We start from the raw sequence: 19,278 nt of genomic DNA on the forward strand, positions 1-19,278 counted from the left end.
ACTTTTAAATTTACTTTTATTTAAAATACACAGAAGAAAACTTACTATCTTAACCATTTTAAGTATACAGTTAGGTGATATTAAATACATGCAATCATCACCACCATCCATCTCCAGAACTCTTAATCTTGCAAAACTGACACTCTGTACTCATTAAATAATAACTTACCCATTCTCCCCTCTACCCAAGCATCTGTCAACCACCATTCTATTAAAAAAAAAAAAATCTTCCCATTTTTCTCACATTCTAGTCTCTGGTAACCACTATTTTAATTTCTGTTACTGTGAGTTCAGTTTTTTGTTTTTGAATTCCACATATAAGTGAGATCATATGATATTTTTTTTTGTGTGTGACTGGCTTATTTCACTTCACAAAATGTTCTCCAGTTTCATCCATGTTGTTGTAAATGGCAGGATTTCCTTCTTCTTTTTTCGTTTTTTTTTTTTTTTTTAGTTGAAAAACAGAGAAATATAATTCATTAGTTAAAAACAAAAACATAATGTTTTAAAAATTACCTTTTATGTATAGTTACAACAATGCCTTGATTATTCCAGTGGTACTCGTCGGCAGCCGTCTGTCTCGGGAGACGATGGTGTAGCTTCTTAAGAGTCTATCTGCACCGCCGAGAATGGCTGTGCAGTCCAACTCGGGAGTGACACGGTATCTGTCTCCTCCCGTGTTGAATCGACATCTTGCGATGACGCTGGAGTGTCCTCTCCAGTGAAGCTGAAGCTACAGAGCCTGGGCAGGGTGATATGGAGGGTCTGCTGTTGCCCATGCAGCAGACCCCCCCTCTCTTCGCAGCTGAAGGGTCCAAGGGAAAGACGGAGTCAATACAGCTTGGCTTCAGGTGCGCCGCAGGAGTTGCCGGTGTTGACTACAACGTCGAACCGCCTTAGGGACTCCGGCTCCGGATTTTCTGTTGGGGTTTACTCCCTTAGCCTTTCCCCTGAAGAGGTATGCCGCAAGGCAGCGGAGGTTTTTTGGAGTCAGAGTTTTCCTTCTCTGATTCCAGTGGTACTACATTTTTTTAAATTTTAATTTTATTGTTTTTGTATTACAGTTGCCCCATTTTTTTCCCCCATTAATCCCCCCGCAGCCCACCCCTTCTCCCACAGTCATTCCCCACCCTGTTGTCTATGTCCATGGGTCATTCATATTAGTTCCTTTACTAAACTCTTCCCCAACTTACTCTCTTTCTCCCCCTCTCCCCTATCCCTTGATAACTGTTAATTCTGATCCTCGTTCAATTTTGTTCATTTGTTTGTGTTGTTCATTAGTCTCCTGTAGCAGATGATATCATATGTTTTTCTTTCATTGCCTGGCTTATTTCGCTAAGCGTAGTTCTCTCTAGTTCCATCCATGTTGTCGCAAATGGCAGGAGTTCCTTCTTTCTTTCTGCTGCATAGTATTCCATTGTGTAAATGTACCACAGTTTTTTTATCCACTATCTACAGATGGGCACTTAGGCTGTTTCCAGCACTTGGCTATAGTAAACAGCACTGCTATGAACATAGGAGTGCATAAGTTCTTTTGAGTTGGGGTTTCAGGATTCTTTGGGTATAATCCTAGCAGTGGAATCGCTGGTTCAAAAGGCAGTTCCATTTTTAGTTTTTTGAGGGTCCTTCTTTTTTAAGGCTGGATGGTATTCCTTTATATGCTTTTCTATATTCCTATATATCAGAGAAGGAAAACTCTGATTCCAAAAAACCTCCGCTGCCTTGCGGCATACCTCTTCAGGGGAAAGGCTAGGGGAGTAAACCCCGACAGAAAATCCGGAGCCGGAGTCCCTAAGGCGGTTTGACGTTGTAGTCAACACCGGCAACTCCTGCGGCGCACCTGAAGCCAAGCTGTATTGACTCCGTCTTTCCCTTGGACCCTTCAGCTGCGAAGAGAGGGGGGGTCTGCTGCATGGGCAACAGCAGACCCTCCATATCACCCTGCCCAGGCTCTGTAGCTTCAGCTTCACTGGAGAGGACACTCCAGCGACATCGCAAGATGTCGATTCAACACGGGAGGAGACAGATACCGTGTCACTCCCGAGTCGGACTGCACAGCCATTCTCGGCGGTGCAGATAGACTCTTAAGAAGCTACACCATCGTCTCTCGAGACGGACGGCTGCCGACGAGATTCCTATATATTTATAGGTATATTTTATATACATTCCTATATGTACAAGTGCATATGTATATACCACACTTTCTTTACCTATATATACATCAACAGAGAAGATAGATGGTCTTGAACAGGACAGAGTATTATGAGACTTGTTCTGGTAGGGACCCCACTGTAGGCCCTTTTGCAGAATGGTCATTCTTGGAGCACAACAGCGTTGTTGTTGGCTTCTAATAGACAATGTAGGTTTAGTCCAGCTTTTTTCTTCTACACCAAACCTCAGGAGTAGTTCATGTTCCTCTAGCAGGAGCAGCAGTAAATCTTTACTGTCTTGCTTCAGGGGGTATGTCACTCTCTGGACATACTTAGTTTATAGGAACTTTTTTTTTTTGCCATATCACCATTGCAGTGGATATCAGGCTAATCTATAGTGACACTGTTGATATCATGCTGATGGACCTCGAGAACAAAAAATAACAGATCCCTTGGGTGACTTGGTAAGCATGATGTATGTGCTAGAGAACAGATAATATATTCCACAAATATACAGGGGCTTATTTATTCAGTGAACTATCTAGGAGTCTGGGGTTTGTTGAGTTATTCCCTACAAGATGAAGGACGAGCTGCTGTACACATCACATTGCCTACTACTAAGAGATATAAAACTTGGTGGGCTTCTTTAGACTTGGTTGGTAAAATATACCATATTTAAGTACATTATTTTTACCTGTTACTGGGTCTCTTGAAGGTTGCCAACTTAAGGGGGGTGGGGCTGTACAAGGAGAGGTGGTTCTATTACCGGATCAGGCTGCAGAGCAAGTAGTTCTGCCTTTGGCCTTTATACTCAGGCATTTGGTTTTTGAAACAAAGTCATGTTCTCCTTCAGCAAATTGTCTTCTCCTTTTGAGAAACAGCTCTTGACTTGCTCCAGGTGTCTGGTGGAATTGGATGCCTGACCATGGCGTACTGACCATGGCATACTAGATGACCATGTCATCCAAGCTACTATGCTATCTGATCTACGCAGCCATAATATCAGGGTGGCCCGCAGCACTCCATCATTGAAAGGAAATGACATATATGGTCTGGGTCCAAGCAAGCTGTACAGGAAAAGTTGGTTGCCTGAGCAAGAGCTTTACATTTCTCCCCTGCTACTTACATTCATGGTCTTATAGAGAGTTATGATGAGTTGACTGAGGAAGAAAAATCCAAAGCCCTGTTTGCAGATGGCTCCAACCAGAGGTGGATTGCTGGGTTGTCCCAGCCTTCCTGTGAGGGGGCCAGAGGGACCTAGCAAAGGGACCTGCACCCAGAGGGTCTGAAATAAAGACACACTGATTCATGGGTGTGGAATAATGTTTAGTCTGTTTTTCAGAGACTTGAAGGAAATAGATGGAAGGCTTAGTGACAGGAAGTTTTGAGGAAGACAAGTGTGACTAGCCTGCCCAGAATGGCTTCAGAGCATAAGGGTATCTGTGTCCCAGATGAGCATTCAAAAGAGGGCCTTACTACAGAAGGATCTCTTTTTATTTTTAAAATATTTTATTTATTTTTAGAGGGAAGGGAAAAAGGGGAGAAAGAAAGGGAGAGAAATACCAATTGGTTGCCTCTCACATGCTCCCAACCAGGGACTGGCCTGCCACCCAGGCATGTACCCCAACTGGGAACCGAACCAGCTACCCCTTGGTTCACAGGCTGGCACTCAATCCACTGAGCAACACAAGCCAGGGCTGGAACAACCAAGTTGGTGGGTACTGTGGCTCCTGTGGCTCTCAGACACTCTCCTGCCCTAGCCATATCAGGGCTTGCTCGATGGTTTAGGAGAAATGGGCCCAGCAATACAGACTACTCCCTCCTGCAGCTGGCCTCTCTGCTCTCAGTGTTAAGCCTCAAGGAACCAGCCCAAGTTCCAGGCAAAATCTGACTTTGAGAGGATCAGCCAGCTCTCTCTGGCAGGGAAATTACACTGGACTATGTATTAGTCAGGACTGGCTAACTGCCATAACAAACAGTCCCAACATATTGAGTTCAATGCAATAATAGTTCCATTTTTATTCATGCCACAGTCCAATGCCAGTTGAAGGGAACTTGGCTGCATGCAGTCATCCAGGGACCCAGTCCCCTATATCTTGTGGGTCTTCCCTCATCTAGGTTCTCTTCATTCAGCTAGAAGATGGGACAGAAGACAAAGTGAGGGTTGTGTGGGATGCTTTTATGAGCAATACCCAGAAATGACTATATATTGTTTTCACTCCCATTCCTTTGATGAGATTTCAGCCATGTGGCCCGACCTGACTCCTCTCATCCTGCCCTCCCACTCTTTCCCTCTCCCCAGGCAATCGCTGATATGCTGTCTTTGTGAATATTTGCATTTCCAAACAAACATTTCTGTTTTGCTTGACTTCTTTCCATCAGCATGAGTATTTCAAGATTCATTCATGTCAGTGTGCATACATAGTTGTCACTGCTGAGTAGTAGGCCATTGTATGGAAGTACTGCAGTTTGTTTTTCCATTGGATGTAGATGAGCAGGCATGGCAGATGTTTCTCACACATTAAATTAGATCAATATGTTGTTCTGAGAACTGGAAAAAAAATTTTAAGCAAGAATACGATGTACAACATACTGAAATTGCATCTTTTGCAACTTTCTGAATTTATATATATTTTTTACATGTTAACTTAAAAATGCATGGGAGTAGGGCTGGCTTCATGGAGGTACATGCAACCTGCACAGCCACACTGTCCTGCATTTAGAAGAGATCTGAGCTCAGCTTAAAGCCAGCAGTTGCCTTCTTGAAAAAAAAATTTTTTTAACGATTTTATTTATTTATTTTTAGAGAGAGAGGAAGGGAGGGAGAAAGAGAGGGAGAGAAACATTGATGTGAGAGAGATACATCCATTGGTTGCTTCTTGCACGCCCCCAACCAGGACCCTGGCCTGCAACCCAGGCATGTGCCCTGACTGGGAATCAAACTGGCAACTTTCTGGTTCACAGGCTGGCACTCAACCCACTGAGCCACACCAGCCAGGGTACCTTCTGGAAATTCTTAATAATGTTTGAGCAAGGGGTCGACTTTCATTTTCCACTGGGCACTACAGGGTTTTCTTTATGGTCTTTCCTCTATGCCTGTGGTGTCCTCCTCCTCTGGCTCTGGGCACTACAATTTATGTAGCTGTGTAAGAGGGTATGTAGTTTTTTAACTGATTTTATGGGGCATGCAGTCAAGAATTTGAAGGCCACTGGCTTAACCCTGAAGTCTGTGAGGGCTAGGCTTGGAACATAAGATCCACAGTGGTTTGCCAGTTCTTCTACTTTCCATCCTGTGATTCACGTTCCACTCCCACCCCAAGGCCAGAGGTACACAACTAACTACAGGTACCCCTTGTTTTATTGTGTCCACAGTCTTGCACTTCACAGATGTTGTGATTTTTACAAAGTGAAGAGACAACACCCACCATCAGCAAAAAGATTATGACTTGTTTATTGCGGAGGTCTGGAACCAAACCCATAATACTATCTATTTTTGAGGTACGCCTGTAATTGTTTGTGTGGAGAGGAGGGAAGGAGAAATGATAAGGGCAATGCAAGCTAGGTAATCACTTAAGCATCGTTTCCCATTTGCACAGGTGCGTGGGCACCATAGGCCACACACACAGTTGTGCTTCAGACAGCCCCTCTGCAGTGAGTGATCCCCACCCAGCTCACCACCCTTGTCAGGTGGCTTCTGGGAAGAACTGGTTCCACCAGCGGAAGGCAGATCAGGGTCCCCTGAGTCCTGAAGTGGGGTCTCAGCCTAACTAAGGACTTTCTTAGCACTTTTTGAGAGGTAACCAGTTCTGCCCCTCTCTCCCTCAATCTTCCACCCTCTAAGCTTGAAAATGGCCTTGCACCTTTGGGATGGAGGGCCTGGGGCAGGGTCTCCCCACCTCCTGGGGAGAGGAAAGTGTAGAGGACACAAAACGAGGCTGGAGAGGAGGAGATCTGGGGTCCAGTGTGAAAGATCCTGACTCCCAGGGTGAGCAATGGACCTTCCACGAAGGTGATGGAGCCTGGGCACAGGGAGGAACAAAGTAGGGAGGTCCCCGCCCGGCACTCTGCGGATGAAGTGTGTGGACTTTGCCTTGGCCTCTCCAAGCCCTACAGGCCTAGTTGTTACAGCAACCACTGTACAGTTGTCTGAACTGTGCAAATTTAACAGCTCTGTTTTCTAGGCTGTAAATAGAAAATTGTTAGTAAAGTGGATTGTTTTATTAGAGTGACTGGTAATTGCTCCTAATTATTGGTGAACTGGGCAAGAACAATTCAACTTGTGTTACAGAGCATGAAGGAAGACCATCAGGGGAAGGAATGAAAACTTGGCAGACAGTATTGAAGAATTTGAACTTGGCTGGGAAGTTTGGGAACAGATCTCTCAAAGGGAGGAGAGACTTCCTTTTCCTCCTCACCCCATTACACTCCTGACCTCCAAGTCTTGTTGATTCTGCCTTCAAAACATTTACTCCAGCAAGAAGGAATCTCTGTTCATAAATTCACCTGTGTAAGAAATATAATTAAAGTTTTCTATAACAACTTAATTTTTATTTTGAATTCCCATTCTGCTGGAGTGGCAGAAACTTAATCTCAGCTAATTGAGGGTTTTACCCCTTCCCTGGGGTTATAGTTAAGGCCCAGAGCTTCATGTAGTACTTCGGTGTGAGTGTGTGTGTGTGTGAGTATATGTGTGTGCACGCGCACATGTGTGTTGGAGGAGAGTTTTCAAGGTCATCTGTGAACACAGGTTCTCATGGAGATGCCATTGGTCCTCACTGGTTGCTGGAGAGACCTGGCTGTCCTCACTCACTCTCTGCTAGAGACTACAGCTCTCTTCCTGCCTCTGGCCACTCTGGCCTGTGGGAATCTCCCTGCGATTACCTAAGGTCCTTTGTACCTAGGCATATCTCAGAAACATCTTCACACCAGGTTTTGCTGCTCCCTGGGGCAGCATTCCCCTCCCTCTTGGATTCTTCGACTCTTCCTTGGGCCCCTGTCTGATCTTATCACTTCCCTCCATCCTCAACCTCTTCCTTTTTTCACCAGACTCTGAAACCCTCAGTTTGGGGTTTTTGGAGGACCTCCAATAGGTGCCACTGTCGTCCTGACTAAGGTTCTACACATGCTGGAAAGTGAAGTAAAGGAGTGGCAGGCAGAGGCCAGATTATGACCCTATTACTGACAAAGGCCAGGTCCAAGCATGTGCTCTGTGTGGATTTATGGATAACTGAGCTCCTGAGTTGGGTAGACTTCCCCATACCCACGTTGTGGCCATGCTGCACTGGGTAGGCCTCCCTCCCAGGGTCCCCAGAGGGGCAGTTGAGTGTACCCCCTGCAGGTGGGCAGATCCTAGGAGAAAGAAGGGCAGAGCTGAGCAGGGCATATACCATGTTCTCCCCAACTATGCTAATCAGATGAGTTCCTCTCTCTCTCAGGTGCAGAAGTTTCTTGCCAGTGAGACTAGTTCTCCCCATCCTCTTGCTCACGAAGTTTCTTGCAACTTGTTGGCTATGTCTGAGATTTCTTTTCTTTTCCCGAAGTCTTTTTGAAACCAAATACAGAAATACCTAAAAATCTTCTCTTAATAAAACTTTTGATAATAGACCAATGAAGATAGAATTCTATAATGAATCCCCTGGCAGCCATTCCTCAGGTTCCACAGTTATCAAATCATGGCCAGTCTTAATTCATCTATAACAACCCTCCCCACACCCACACTACTGTGTTATTTGAAACAAGTTCGACACATTATACCAGAATGACTACTTATTTTGCTTTCTGCCCTATCACATCCCACCCAAGAGGCACAATGAGCGCTGAATGCACCATAGACTTTAAAGGAAGTTGGGGGTGAATTACTAGAAAAATGAAGAACAAAGGTGAACGTTATGAAAACATCATCCTGCCTTAGCAGTTAGCCTGTGTCCATTCATTTTCTTTGCCAGTGCTGGAGTTTAGGGCTCATCGTTTGTCTCTGGCAGCCACTTTGGAATTATTCTCCTTGCTGATGTTTCTTTAAGTGAGCACCTGCATCAGAATGACTTGGAAAGCTTGTTAATATGCAGATCACTGGGCCTCTTTCCAGCCTCGCTGAATCCAACTCCGAGGGTGGGTTCCAGGTATCTTTTTATAAGCAGTCCATGTGGTTCTGAAGCACAGTGATGTTGAAAACTGCTGTTACAATCAAGCCTCCATACTGTCCCACATTGTCTTAAAACACCAAGTCTGACAACATCACCCTCGCTGAGGACAACCCTGGAGGCTCCTACCCATAGTATAAGTTTAGAGTTACCAGGCCTGGAATTTAGGACCTGCAGCAGCCTTTTTCCCCACCTCTCTCTTCCTTGAACCTTGGGTTTCAGCCCTGTCTTACAATTCTGATGTGCTTAATACTGTTTGCATCTCTCCCTTACCCTCCTGGGTCTGATAAACTTGTACTGCTCATTTGAGGACCAGTCCAAGGGTCTTTTCTTTGATGCCATCTGTGACTCACTTCTTTGCACATGGTAGTTGAAAGGCTTGGGGGTTAGACCTAGGTTGCAATCTAAGCTCTGCTGCTTACTGGCTATGTGACCTTGGAAAGTTTCTGGTTCCTCTGGGTCTCAGTCTCATTGTCTAGAGAATGAGGATAAAAGCAATGTCTCCCAGGACTGCGAGAAGTAAATAGAGACCTTTGTACCATAGGGAGGCAAAACTTTACCACTGTCCTTTCAGGGTCTCCAGCTGGACCTGAGACCTAAATTAACATAGGACAGATTCATAGGAGAAAGGCACACAGTTGAGCCTTGTGCAATGTGGGTTTGAACTGTGAGGGTCCACTTATATGTGGGTTTTTTCAATAAATATTGTAAATGTATTTTCCTTATGATTTTCTTAATAATATTTTCTTTTCTGAAGCTTATTTTATTGTAAGAATACAGTATATAATACATATAATATACAAACATGGGTTACTTGACTGTATATTATAGGTAAGTTTTCTTCTCAACCGTAGGCTATTAGCAGATGAATTTTTTTGTGGTGGGGTCAGCACCCTATTACCCCTGCATTGTTTAGGGTCAACTATAGAGATTTATAGATGTACATGGGAGCCCTCACAGGAAAATGAAGACCCAAAGAAGTAGCGAGGCCTAAGTGTTTATTTTATATACTAGGTTGAATGAAGAGAGGCTATTGTGGAAAAGTAACTAATACATGGGGAGACTAGAGATAAAAGCTTTCTTTATTTTTAACAAGGTTGGTTTGTTCAAATTTCTCTTGGCTTCAACCTACCATCTCTGGTGATAAGACTCTTTCCTCCTGGTATATTATAGGGAGAGCATCTTTCATCTGCTTCCAGGAAGAGTGCCCTTTGCCAGCTGTTTTTTCAAGTGCCTTTTACTCAATAATTCTTATGCCAAAGTGGCATATTTTGGGGTGACATATTCTGCCACCCTTCAGCACAGTGCCTGGCACATACAGTAGGATATTCATAAACATGAGATCCATAACAAGGCCTAGCAAAGAGAGGGTTAAAGGCCAGGGCATCTTGAAATACTCTGACAGTCTGCTCTGTCAGAAGTCAGCTAATAAAATGATTTTTCATGGAAACAACAATGACATCATCACAACACCGAGGTCATCACAACATTGAGGTCATCACAACACTGAAATTATCACAACACTGAAGTGATCACAACATTAAGGTCATCACAACAACAGGGTCATCAATACTGAGATTATTGCAACATTGAAGTAATCATTACCACAACACTGAGGTCATCACAACACTGAGGTCATCACAGCACTGGGGTCATTATAACACTGAGGTTATCACAACATTGAAGTCATCATAACAATGGGGTCATCACAACAATGAGGTAAGCTCCAGCATTTTGTCTAATCACAGGGCACTCTGACTCCAGTTTTGTTCCTTTCAGCTTCTTGACACCCACTTCTTTAGAGTGACTTTTCTAATAGGTATAATAATATCGTAACTCAGTCTTTCAGTAATTTCCCATTCCAAAATGGCATTTCATGCCTGTGGTTTTGACTCATACCTTTTCCCAGTTTCCCACTGACATAGTCAAGCCAAAGTAATAGGAAAAGTAGTATCACCTGCACTCCTGAGACTATATAGTCATTCAGAAAATCATTCTGATGAGGGCAGAGTATGGACAAGGAGTCTGCTACTGGCATTCACTCCTAAAGTCCCTAGTCCCACTGATACCTCTTGGATTTAGGTGGGGCCAGGAGAGGAGGCCCTAGTGGCTAGCAAGGGATGGGTTGGAGCCCATAGCCAGGGCCCTGAATCTATGGGGAGTGGGGATCCTGCACTGCTCATGTCCACATGCCCATGACTGGGGCCAAGGGAGGGTGGAGTGGGTCTAGAAGAAGGTGAGAAGGTGGCTTCTCAATGGGTAGTTAATTGGGAAGGAGGACTGTTTTAGTGATAAATTACAGCAAAACTTAGTGGCTTAAAACAAAAATAGATATATAAAATCTCACATCGTTTCTGTGGGTCAAGACTTCAGAAGCAGCTTAGCTGGGTGGTTCTGTCCAGTCTCTCATAAGGTGCAATCAAGATGTCACTGTGGCTGCAACATCTGAAGGCTTTGATGGGGCTGGGGGGTCTTCTCACAAGATAGCTCACTCGCATGGCTGTTCGCAGGAGGTCTCATCTCCTCACTATGTGGATCTCTCCACAGGGCTGAGGGAGGGTCCTCATGGGTGGTGGCTGGCTTCCCTCAGGTGAGTGATTCAAGTGAGAGCAAGGTGAAAGGAAGTGCAATGCTTTTATGACCCAGCCTTGGAAGTCACATGTTCTCATTTCTGCAATAGCCTATTGGTTATACAGATCAACACCGTTCAGTGTGAGATGGGCCTATGGGGACCAGTAAAGAAGGATGACTAGGGGCCACTTGGAGGCTGGCTACTGTAGGGATGCTGCCTCAAGCATCTTTGGGTAACCAAGACAGAGGGGAAGAGGAGAGGTCCCCCTATTCTACACAAAATATTGTACAAAATTTAGATACATTGCTCAGCTTGAAAAGAAGAAAAGGGTGCCCAGACTGGGTAGCTCAGTTGGTTAGAGTGTCGTCCCCATACACCAAGGTTGCTGGTTTGATCTCCAGTCGGGGCACATACAACAAGCAAGTAAGTAAGTGAATGTGTAAGTAAGTGGAACAACAAATTGATGTTTCTCTCTCTCCCTCTCCCTCCCTCTCCCTCCCTCTCCCTCCCTCTCTGTCCCTCTCCCTTCTTCTCTCTCTAAAACCAATAAATAAAATTTAAAAAACAAGTTAAGGGCATCTTCAGAGTCAGGAGAAAGAGGCACATCCCCACTGTGTGGCCAGAAGTCCAGATAGAGTGCCCTTGGGAAGCTGAGGCTCTGCCTTCGTGGCTTGCGTTGCCACCACTTCTGCCGTCATCAGTGGCTCTGGGAGGAGGGAGAGAGCAGAGGGGGGACTCAGGACATGGCTCGCCTTGGCCATCTTCTTGAAGAGAGAAGCAGTTTTTCCCCATGAGAGCCTCCAGAGGCTCTCTGATGCTTGCCTGGACCACACTGGTGGCTTTGAATATGGGAGAAGACTTCCTTCCCTCCATTCCAAGGCCCACCCGAATTTCCTGTCCCAGAAGAGTCACATCCTGTGGGGAGATGGGAAGAAATGAATCTGGCTACGTTCTCCACTGCAGATATAAGTCTTTGCAGTTAGTTACAAGGGTGACAACCTCCCTCCAGAAGCCCTTTCTTGGATGGCACCTTGTGGTGGGGACATTGCATTTCTGGCCTGGGCCTCCAGGGCTGAGATTTCAACCCAGATCGCCCTTCACAACGCCTGAAGCACCAAGGGGGCATTTTATCATTGCCTTGTGTGGCAACTGCTGTCTGTTCTGGCAACTGCTGCCTGTTGATCCCTTATATAGGTGATACATTTATTTCCCATGGTTGAGTCCTCTGGGTCCCCCAGATCCTCAGATATATCAAAGACATGCCAGCGTTCAGCTAGATCTTCTGCACACCATGAGAGCTGAAGTCCTCAGCGTGGTCTACAAGGCTTTATCTGATCCCTTCCTACTTCTGAGCTTCTCCTTTACCCTTGCTTGCTCTGCCCCATTGGCCAGGTCCCTTCCTCCCCATGCTCTCACCTCAGGGCCTTTGCATATGCTGTTGCCTCTGCAAGGAATGTGGTGGCTGACCAAGGACGGGTGGTAGAATCTTCTGCCCAAGACACAAGCAATAAAGGGTTTGTCTGTAGAGATTTTAAAAAGAGCAACACCAAGTAAAAGCTAGTCTGCACTTTATCATCATCACCATGGGCTGCCAATTCTACAAGATGACACTGGTAAGATACTCTGCTCTGAAAAAAACTTCCAATTCATCTAAGTTCTAAGCAGTTGTTGCTTTTACTATGAGTTTTAATTACCCTTCAGTAAACCTAAACTTCTGTCCTACATGGAAGTTAATTGAAAGAATGACCACAACCATTCTTGTTGCCTTAAACAAAAGCCAAGAAGCATTCACTTCAAGAATGAGACTAACAGTTTGGGATGGTTTGAGCCACATTTAAGGGCATATTGTGTCTCCAAACCCTGTGATAGGACATATTCTGGGGTTTTAACAAAAGATTTGAAATAAGCAAAGATAGCCTAATGACTTTAAGGACAAAGAAACAGAATTGGAGTGACTTAATTTCTGTCATTCTAACGTGACCACATTTAGTTTTCACATGTACAACAGTGAGAGAGAAACAGTGTGAACTGTGAGGTGTAATTATTCTTGCTTGGGTTTAGTTCATATAAAAATATGGAGTGGGACTTCTGGCCAAAATGGAGGTGTAGACAGGCATGCTGTGTCTCCCTCCACAACTAAGAAGGAATACAACTACCTCAAAACTATAAACAACCAGAAGTTCCAGAAAATCAAACTGCTTGGAAGTCCAGCAAACAAAGATATAAAGAAGAAATACTCATCCATACAGGTAGGAGGGGTGGAGAGGATTCGGTGTGGTGGCGGCAACAGTGGCAGACCGGCAGAAAACGCAGTTACACGTTTTAAAAAGTCAGGAGGGACACCTGGGGTGCGTTCCCAGCTCCTCAGCAGACTGTGTAGCTCATTGTTCCAGCACTGGAAAAAATCAAGCCTCATTGCTTTTGACTGTGAAAACCAGTGGGGGTTGGGACAGAGGCAGAAACTGCTGGTCTCTCAGCAGAGACCGCTTGTTTAAAGGGCCCCCACATTCCTAGAACGTCCGCAGACCCAACCACTCTGGGAACGACAGCCAGGGCAGCAGTAGAGGGGCACGGTGCGGCAGTGGGAGAGATGCCTGGAAAAGGGGCGAGTGCTGGGCAAGCGGCATTGTTCCTTCTCAGACCCCTCCCCCCACATACAGCACCACAATGTGGTGAAACAGGTCCCCCTTTACTGACGAATACCTAAGGCTCTGCCCCTTCCAACGTAGTGGGAGTGACAGCTCTCCCTGGGTCATGGAAGCAAACAAACACAGGAGACTTCTGACCAAGATGGAGGCCTAGACTGACACTCTCCATCTCCCTCCACAACTAAGAAGGAATACAACTACTGCAAAACCAGAAATAACCAGAAGTTCCAGAAAATAAATGGAAACCCAACATATGAAGTTATAAAGAAGTGGTGCTTGTCCAGACAGGTAGGAGGAGCGAAGCCGGGGAGGAGAGTTCAAGCAGTGCTGTCCGCGGACACAGTAGCGATGGCAGCAGGACGCGGTAAGCACAGACACCCGTATTAAAGGGGAGGCAAGAAGTGCCTGGGGAGTACCCCCAGCTGCAGACCAGACCTGTCAGCTTGTGATTCCAAAGCCAGGGAATGCAGACCTCCATTGCCTTGGACTGTGAGGCCCGGTGGGGGTGGGGACGGAGGAGGAGGCTCCCGGTCTCTCAGCAGAGTGAACAGCAAGACTCCATCTTGGAGCCCCACTCCCACAGAAAACGCCACAGCGTGATGAGATGGGTCACCCAGTTGTGACGAGTGCACGGGGCTCCACCCTCTATAGTGTAGGAGGTGTGACAGCCCTGCCCAGGAAGCAAAGGTAAACACAAAACTGTTCAAGATGGCACAGATCATGATAGAAATCCCAGTGATGCAGCTGACCAGACAGCAAACTTCTAATCTAATGAAGAGCAGACAAAATCTTTCTGAGGCATAGTTCAGAGCTTTGGTTATAAAAGCGCTTACAGATCTAACAGCAGATCTTAAACAAGATGGGGAAGGAATAAGGGCTAGTTCTGCTGAAATGAACAAAACACATATGAAACTACTGGTGAGGGCAAGAAAACCAGGGATCAAATCAACAAATTGTAACATAGGAAAGGAACAGTCAACCAGTACAGAAACAGGGAACGAGAAGTGAGGAAAGTGAAGACAGGCTCAGAAACTTATCGGACAGCTATAAGCGGGCCAATACCTGAATCATACGGTTGCCAGGAGGTGAAGAAGAAGAACTAGAAATGGAAAAATCATGTGAAAAAATAATGAAGCAGAACTTCCCTAACTTGGGAAAGGAAATAGACTTACAGGTCCAGGAAGCACAGAGAGTTCCAAAAAAACTGGACCCAGGGAGAACCGCACCAAGACACATTATAATCAAAATATCAAAAATTAAGGATAAAGAGAGAATCTTAAAAGCAGCAAGAGAGAAGAAAAGAATTACATACAAAGAGTCCCAATAAGACTATCAGTTGACTTCTCAAAAGAAATTCTGCAGGCAAGAAGGGACTGGCCAGAAATATTTGAAGTAATGAAAAGCAAAAACCTACAACCACGATTACTCTATCCAGTGAAACTGTCATTCAGAATAGAAGGGCAGAGAAAGTGCTTCCAGGACCAAGTAAAACTGAAGGAGTTCATCAGATTCAAACCACTGTTATATGAGATGTTAAAGGGACTTTTTAGGAGAAAGAGGATCAAAACTATGAACATTAAAATGAAAACTGTATCACAACAACCAACAACAGAAGCTAGAGAATTGAAACAAAGGCAGACTAAGTAGGCAATGAGAGTGGGAAAAGAATCTTAGATATGGGGAACATATTGGGGGGAGATCAGTGGGGAGGGGGAAGGGGGGAAAGGGAGAGAGATGGTACAGGAATTAAGAAGCATAGTAGGAGGGAGTGGAGTAGATAGGAAGATGTTGAGAAGAACTATATGCACAACCAATGGGCATGGTCTAAGGGAGGGGACAACAGGAGGGAGGGGGGTTACTGGGTGGAGGGGAACAAAGGGAAAATAAATTGGGACAGCTGTAATAGCATAAACAATAAAGCATATTTTAAAAAATTGAAAAAAATGAGGAAAACTTCCCAAATTTTGTGAAGGAGATGGACATACAAGTCCGAGAAGCACAGAGGGTCCCGGTCGAGCTGGACCCAGAGGGGACCACACCAGGACACATTATGATTGAGAATCCAAAGGTGAAAGATAAAGACAGAGTCCTGGGGGCAGCAAGAGAGAGGTGGACAGTTGCCTACAGGGGGGTGCCTATAGGACTATCAGCTGATTTCTCAGAGGACACTTTGCAGGCAGGAAGGGACCGGCAAGCAGTATTTAATCTGATGAAAGGCAACATGCAACCAGGATTACTCTATCCAGCAAGGCTATCATTTGGAATGGAAGGGCAGATGAAATGCTTCCCAGACAAGGTAAAGCTAAAGGATTCATCATCACCAAGCCATTATTATATGAAATGTCAAAGGGACTTATTTAAGAAAGAGAAGATCAAAACTATGAACACTAAAATGACAACAAACTCACAACTATCAACAACTGAATCTAAAAAATAAATACAAAATCCAACTAAGCAAACCAGAATAGGAACAGAATCATAGGTATGGGGATCATTTGGAGCGTTATCAACTGGGAGGGGGAGGGGGAGAAATGGGGATATGGTGCAGGGATTAAGAAGCATCATTTGTTGGTACAAAATAGAGAGGGGGAAGTTAAGAATAATATAGGAAAGGGTGAAGCCAAAGAACTTACATCCATGACCCATGGACATGAACTAAGGGGAATGGGATTGCTAGAGGGAAATGGGGTACTGGGCAGAGGGAAGCAAAGGGAAAAATAATTGGAATTACTGTAACAACATAATCAATAAAATATACTTAAAAAAAGTATGGAGTGAATCTAATATCTTTGAATTTGTACTGTGTTTAAATTGTTAATTTTTCTTCTAATAAATAAATAAAATATCAGTGGTACAACTTAATAGTTACCTCAAACTTTTTGACAAATGTTTTAAATTATTTTACTTATAAAATCGTGGTAAAATACACACAACATAAAACTTACTGCTTTAATCATTTTTAAGTGTACAGTTCAGTGGCATTAAGTACATTTACACTGTTGTGCAGCTATTACCAACATCCATTGACAGAACTTGTCTTATCTTGCAAAACTGAACTTTGTCCTCATGAAACACTAATTCCCCATTCTTTCTCCCAGCCCCTGGGCAACCATTGTTCTATTTTCTGTCTCTATGAATTTGACACTTTTAGTTCCTCTTATAAGTGGAATAATACAATGGGTGTTTTTATTTTATTCAAATTCATTTGTTAGTTAATCTACTAACTAATAATAATAACTGGAGAATTATTCACATGCAGTATTATTAAATTAGACTATAAAAAAGAGAGAAACAGCCCCTGACATCTGGAATCTAGCCTGGCATCCACAATTTGGTTAGTATTCTCCTGTTGAACATGACCAATTTCACAGAATGTCAATATCAGACAGGTTGCTGTGTGACTGTGATGGAGCCAGAAAACAAGACCCTGCTCAATAACCAGGTGTGACCACAGACTAAAACATGAGTGTTGTCCAAATCTTCCCACGTGACCAAACATACTTCAATCCTAGCTTGCATGAGTGGGTGGCTGCTACTTCTTTGCCAATTACATTAGCCTTCATTCATTCTTCCTGCCTTGTAGATAAGATTTATTAGCCACTGAATCATAGAATTACCCCAGCTTCCTGACAGCATACAATCCAGAGCAAAGCCCATTTCCTTGAATGCTCCCCCAAACACCTACCATGAGCCCTAACATGAAGATTCTGTATCTATGAGTTTGTGTTTTTTTAAAAAATTCCACATATAAGTGAGATCATATGGTATTCGTTTTTCTCCATCGGGCTTATTTCACTTACATAATGCTTTCTAGGTTCATTCATGTTGTCACAAATGGCAGGATTTCCTTTTTTATGTCTAAGTAATATTCCATTACGTAGATGAGGTCTGTCCGGAAAAAGTCCAGCCATTGTTAATATAACAAGGACGGTTTGTGTGACATTGATGCAACCTGACGGCCAAGGAGAGTGGATTGGAATACGTATGGATGAAAAGTGAAGACTTCACTGTACTAGTCAGTGGGGATGTAGATGCTGTTGAGTGAGCATGTGTACTATGTGGCCATCCCATTCAAAATGACCGAGCTAGTAGAGCAATGAATCTGCATCAACTTTTGTGTTAAGTTTGAACATTCCTCCATGGAAACTATTCAGATGATTCAGAAGGCTGCAGCTATGGGCAACTAGTGACTGACAGCTTCATCACAACAACATGCCTGCTCATGCATCATGTGCTGTGCAGAGTTAATTTTTTAAAGTATATTGTATTGATTATGCTGTTACAGTTATCCCAACTTCTTTTCCCTTTGCTTGCCTCTACCTACTTCCCTCATTCACTCCAGCAATCCAACACCCCCTTAGTTCATATCCATGGGTCATGCATATAAGTTCTTTGGCTTCACCCTTCCCTATATTATTCTGAACTTCCCCTTGTTCATTTTGTACCTACCAATTATGCTTCTTAATCCCTGCACCATTTCATCATTTCTCCCCTTCCCCCTCCCAGCAGATAACCCTCCGATGATTCTCATCGATTCTCTTCCTATTCTGGTTGTTTGCTTTGTTTGTTTTTATTTTTTCAGGTTCTGTTACTGATAGGTATGAACTTGTTGTCATTTTAATGTTCATAGTTTTGATCTTCTTTTTCTTAAAAAAAAATGTCCCTTTAATATAATAATGGCTTGATGATGATGAACTCCTTTGGCTTTACCTTGTTTGCGAAGCACTTTATCTGCCCTTCCATTCTAAATGATAGCTTTGCTGGATAGAGTAATCCTGGTTGTAGGTCCTTGCTTTTCATCACATTGAATATTTCTTGCCAGTCCCTTCTAGCCTGCAAAGTTTCATTTGAGAAATCCACTGATAGTCTTATAGGCACCCCTTCGTAGGTAACTCTCTTCTTTTCTCTTGCTGCTTTAAAAAAAATTCTCTCTTTATCTTTATCCTTTGGTATTTTAATTATGATATGTCTTAATGTGGTTCTCTTTGAGTACAACTTGTTTGGAACTCTGGACTTCCTGGACTTGTGTGTCTAGTTCCTTTGACAAATTTAGGAAGTTTTCTTTCATATTTTTTAAAATAAGTTTTCAATTTTTTGCTCTTCCTCTTCTCCTTCTGGCATCCCTATGATTAAGATATTGGCACGTTTAAAGTTGTCCCAGAGGTCCCTACGCCTCTCTCTCTTTTTTTTCTTCCAATTATTGTTTCTTCATTCTGTACTGGTTGACTGTTTATTCCTTCCTTATGTTCCAAACCATTGATTTGAACCACAATTTCCTTCCTTTCACCATTGGTTTTGTGTGGATTTTCTTTTTTTTTTTCACTTAGCATAGCCTTCACTTCTTCCCTTCTGCACTTGCCGTACTCAAGCATATCTCTCAAGTCTGTGAGCATCTTTATCACCAGTGTTTTGAACTCTGCATCTGTTAGGTTGGCTATCTCCTCGTCACTTAGTTCTCCCACTGGATCCTTGATCCATTCCCTCTATCTTGACATGCTCCTGTGTTTGTTTGACTCTGTGTCTTAGGTAGAGCTGTCACACCTGTTATGTTGTAAGGGGAAGAACCTTAGGTATTCATCAGTATAAGGTGACCTGTTTCACCACGTTGTGGCACTATATGTGCGGGAGGGGTTTGAGAGGGAACAATGCTGCTTGCTCAGCACTCGCCCCTTTTCCAGGCACTTCCCCCACTTCCCATATGTGACTGGCGCCCCTCTAGCTGTTGCCATGGTTGTGGTTCCCAGAGTGATGGGTTAGCAGATGTTCTA

Source organism: Furipterus horrens, unplaced genomic scaffold (assembly GCF_987537825.1).
Source record: "Furipterus horrens unplaced genomic scaffold, mFurHor1.1.pri manual_scaffold_10, whole genome shotgun sequence".
Lineage (NCBI taxonomy): Eukaryota > Metazoa > Chordata > Mammalia > Chiroptera > Furipteridae > Furipterus > Furipterus horrens.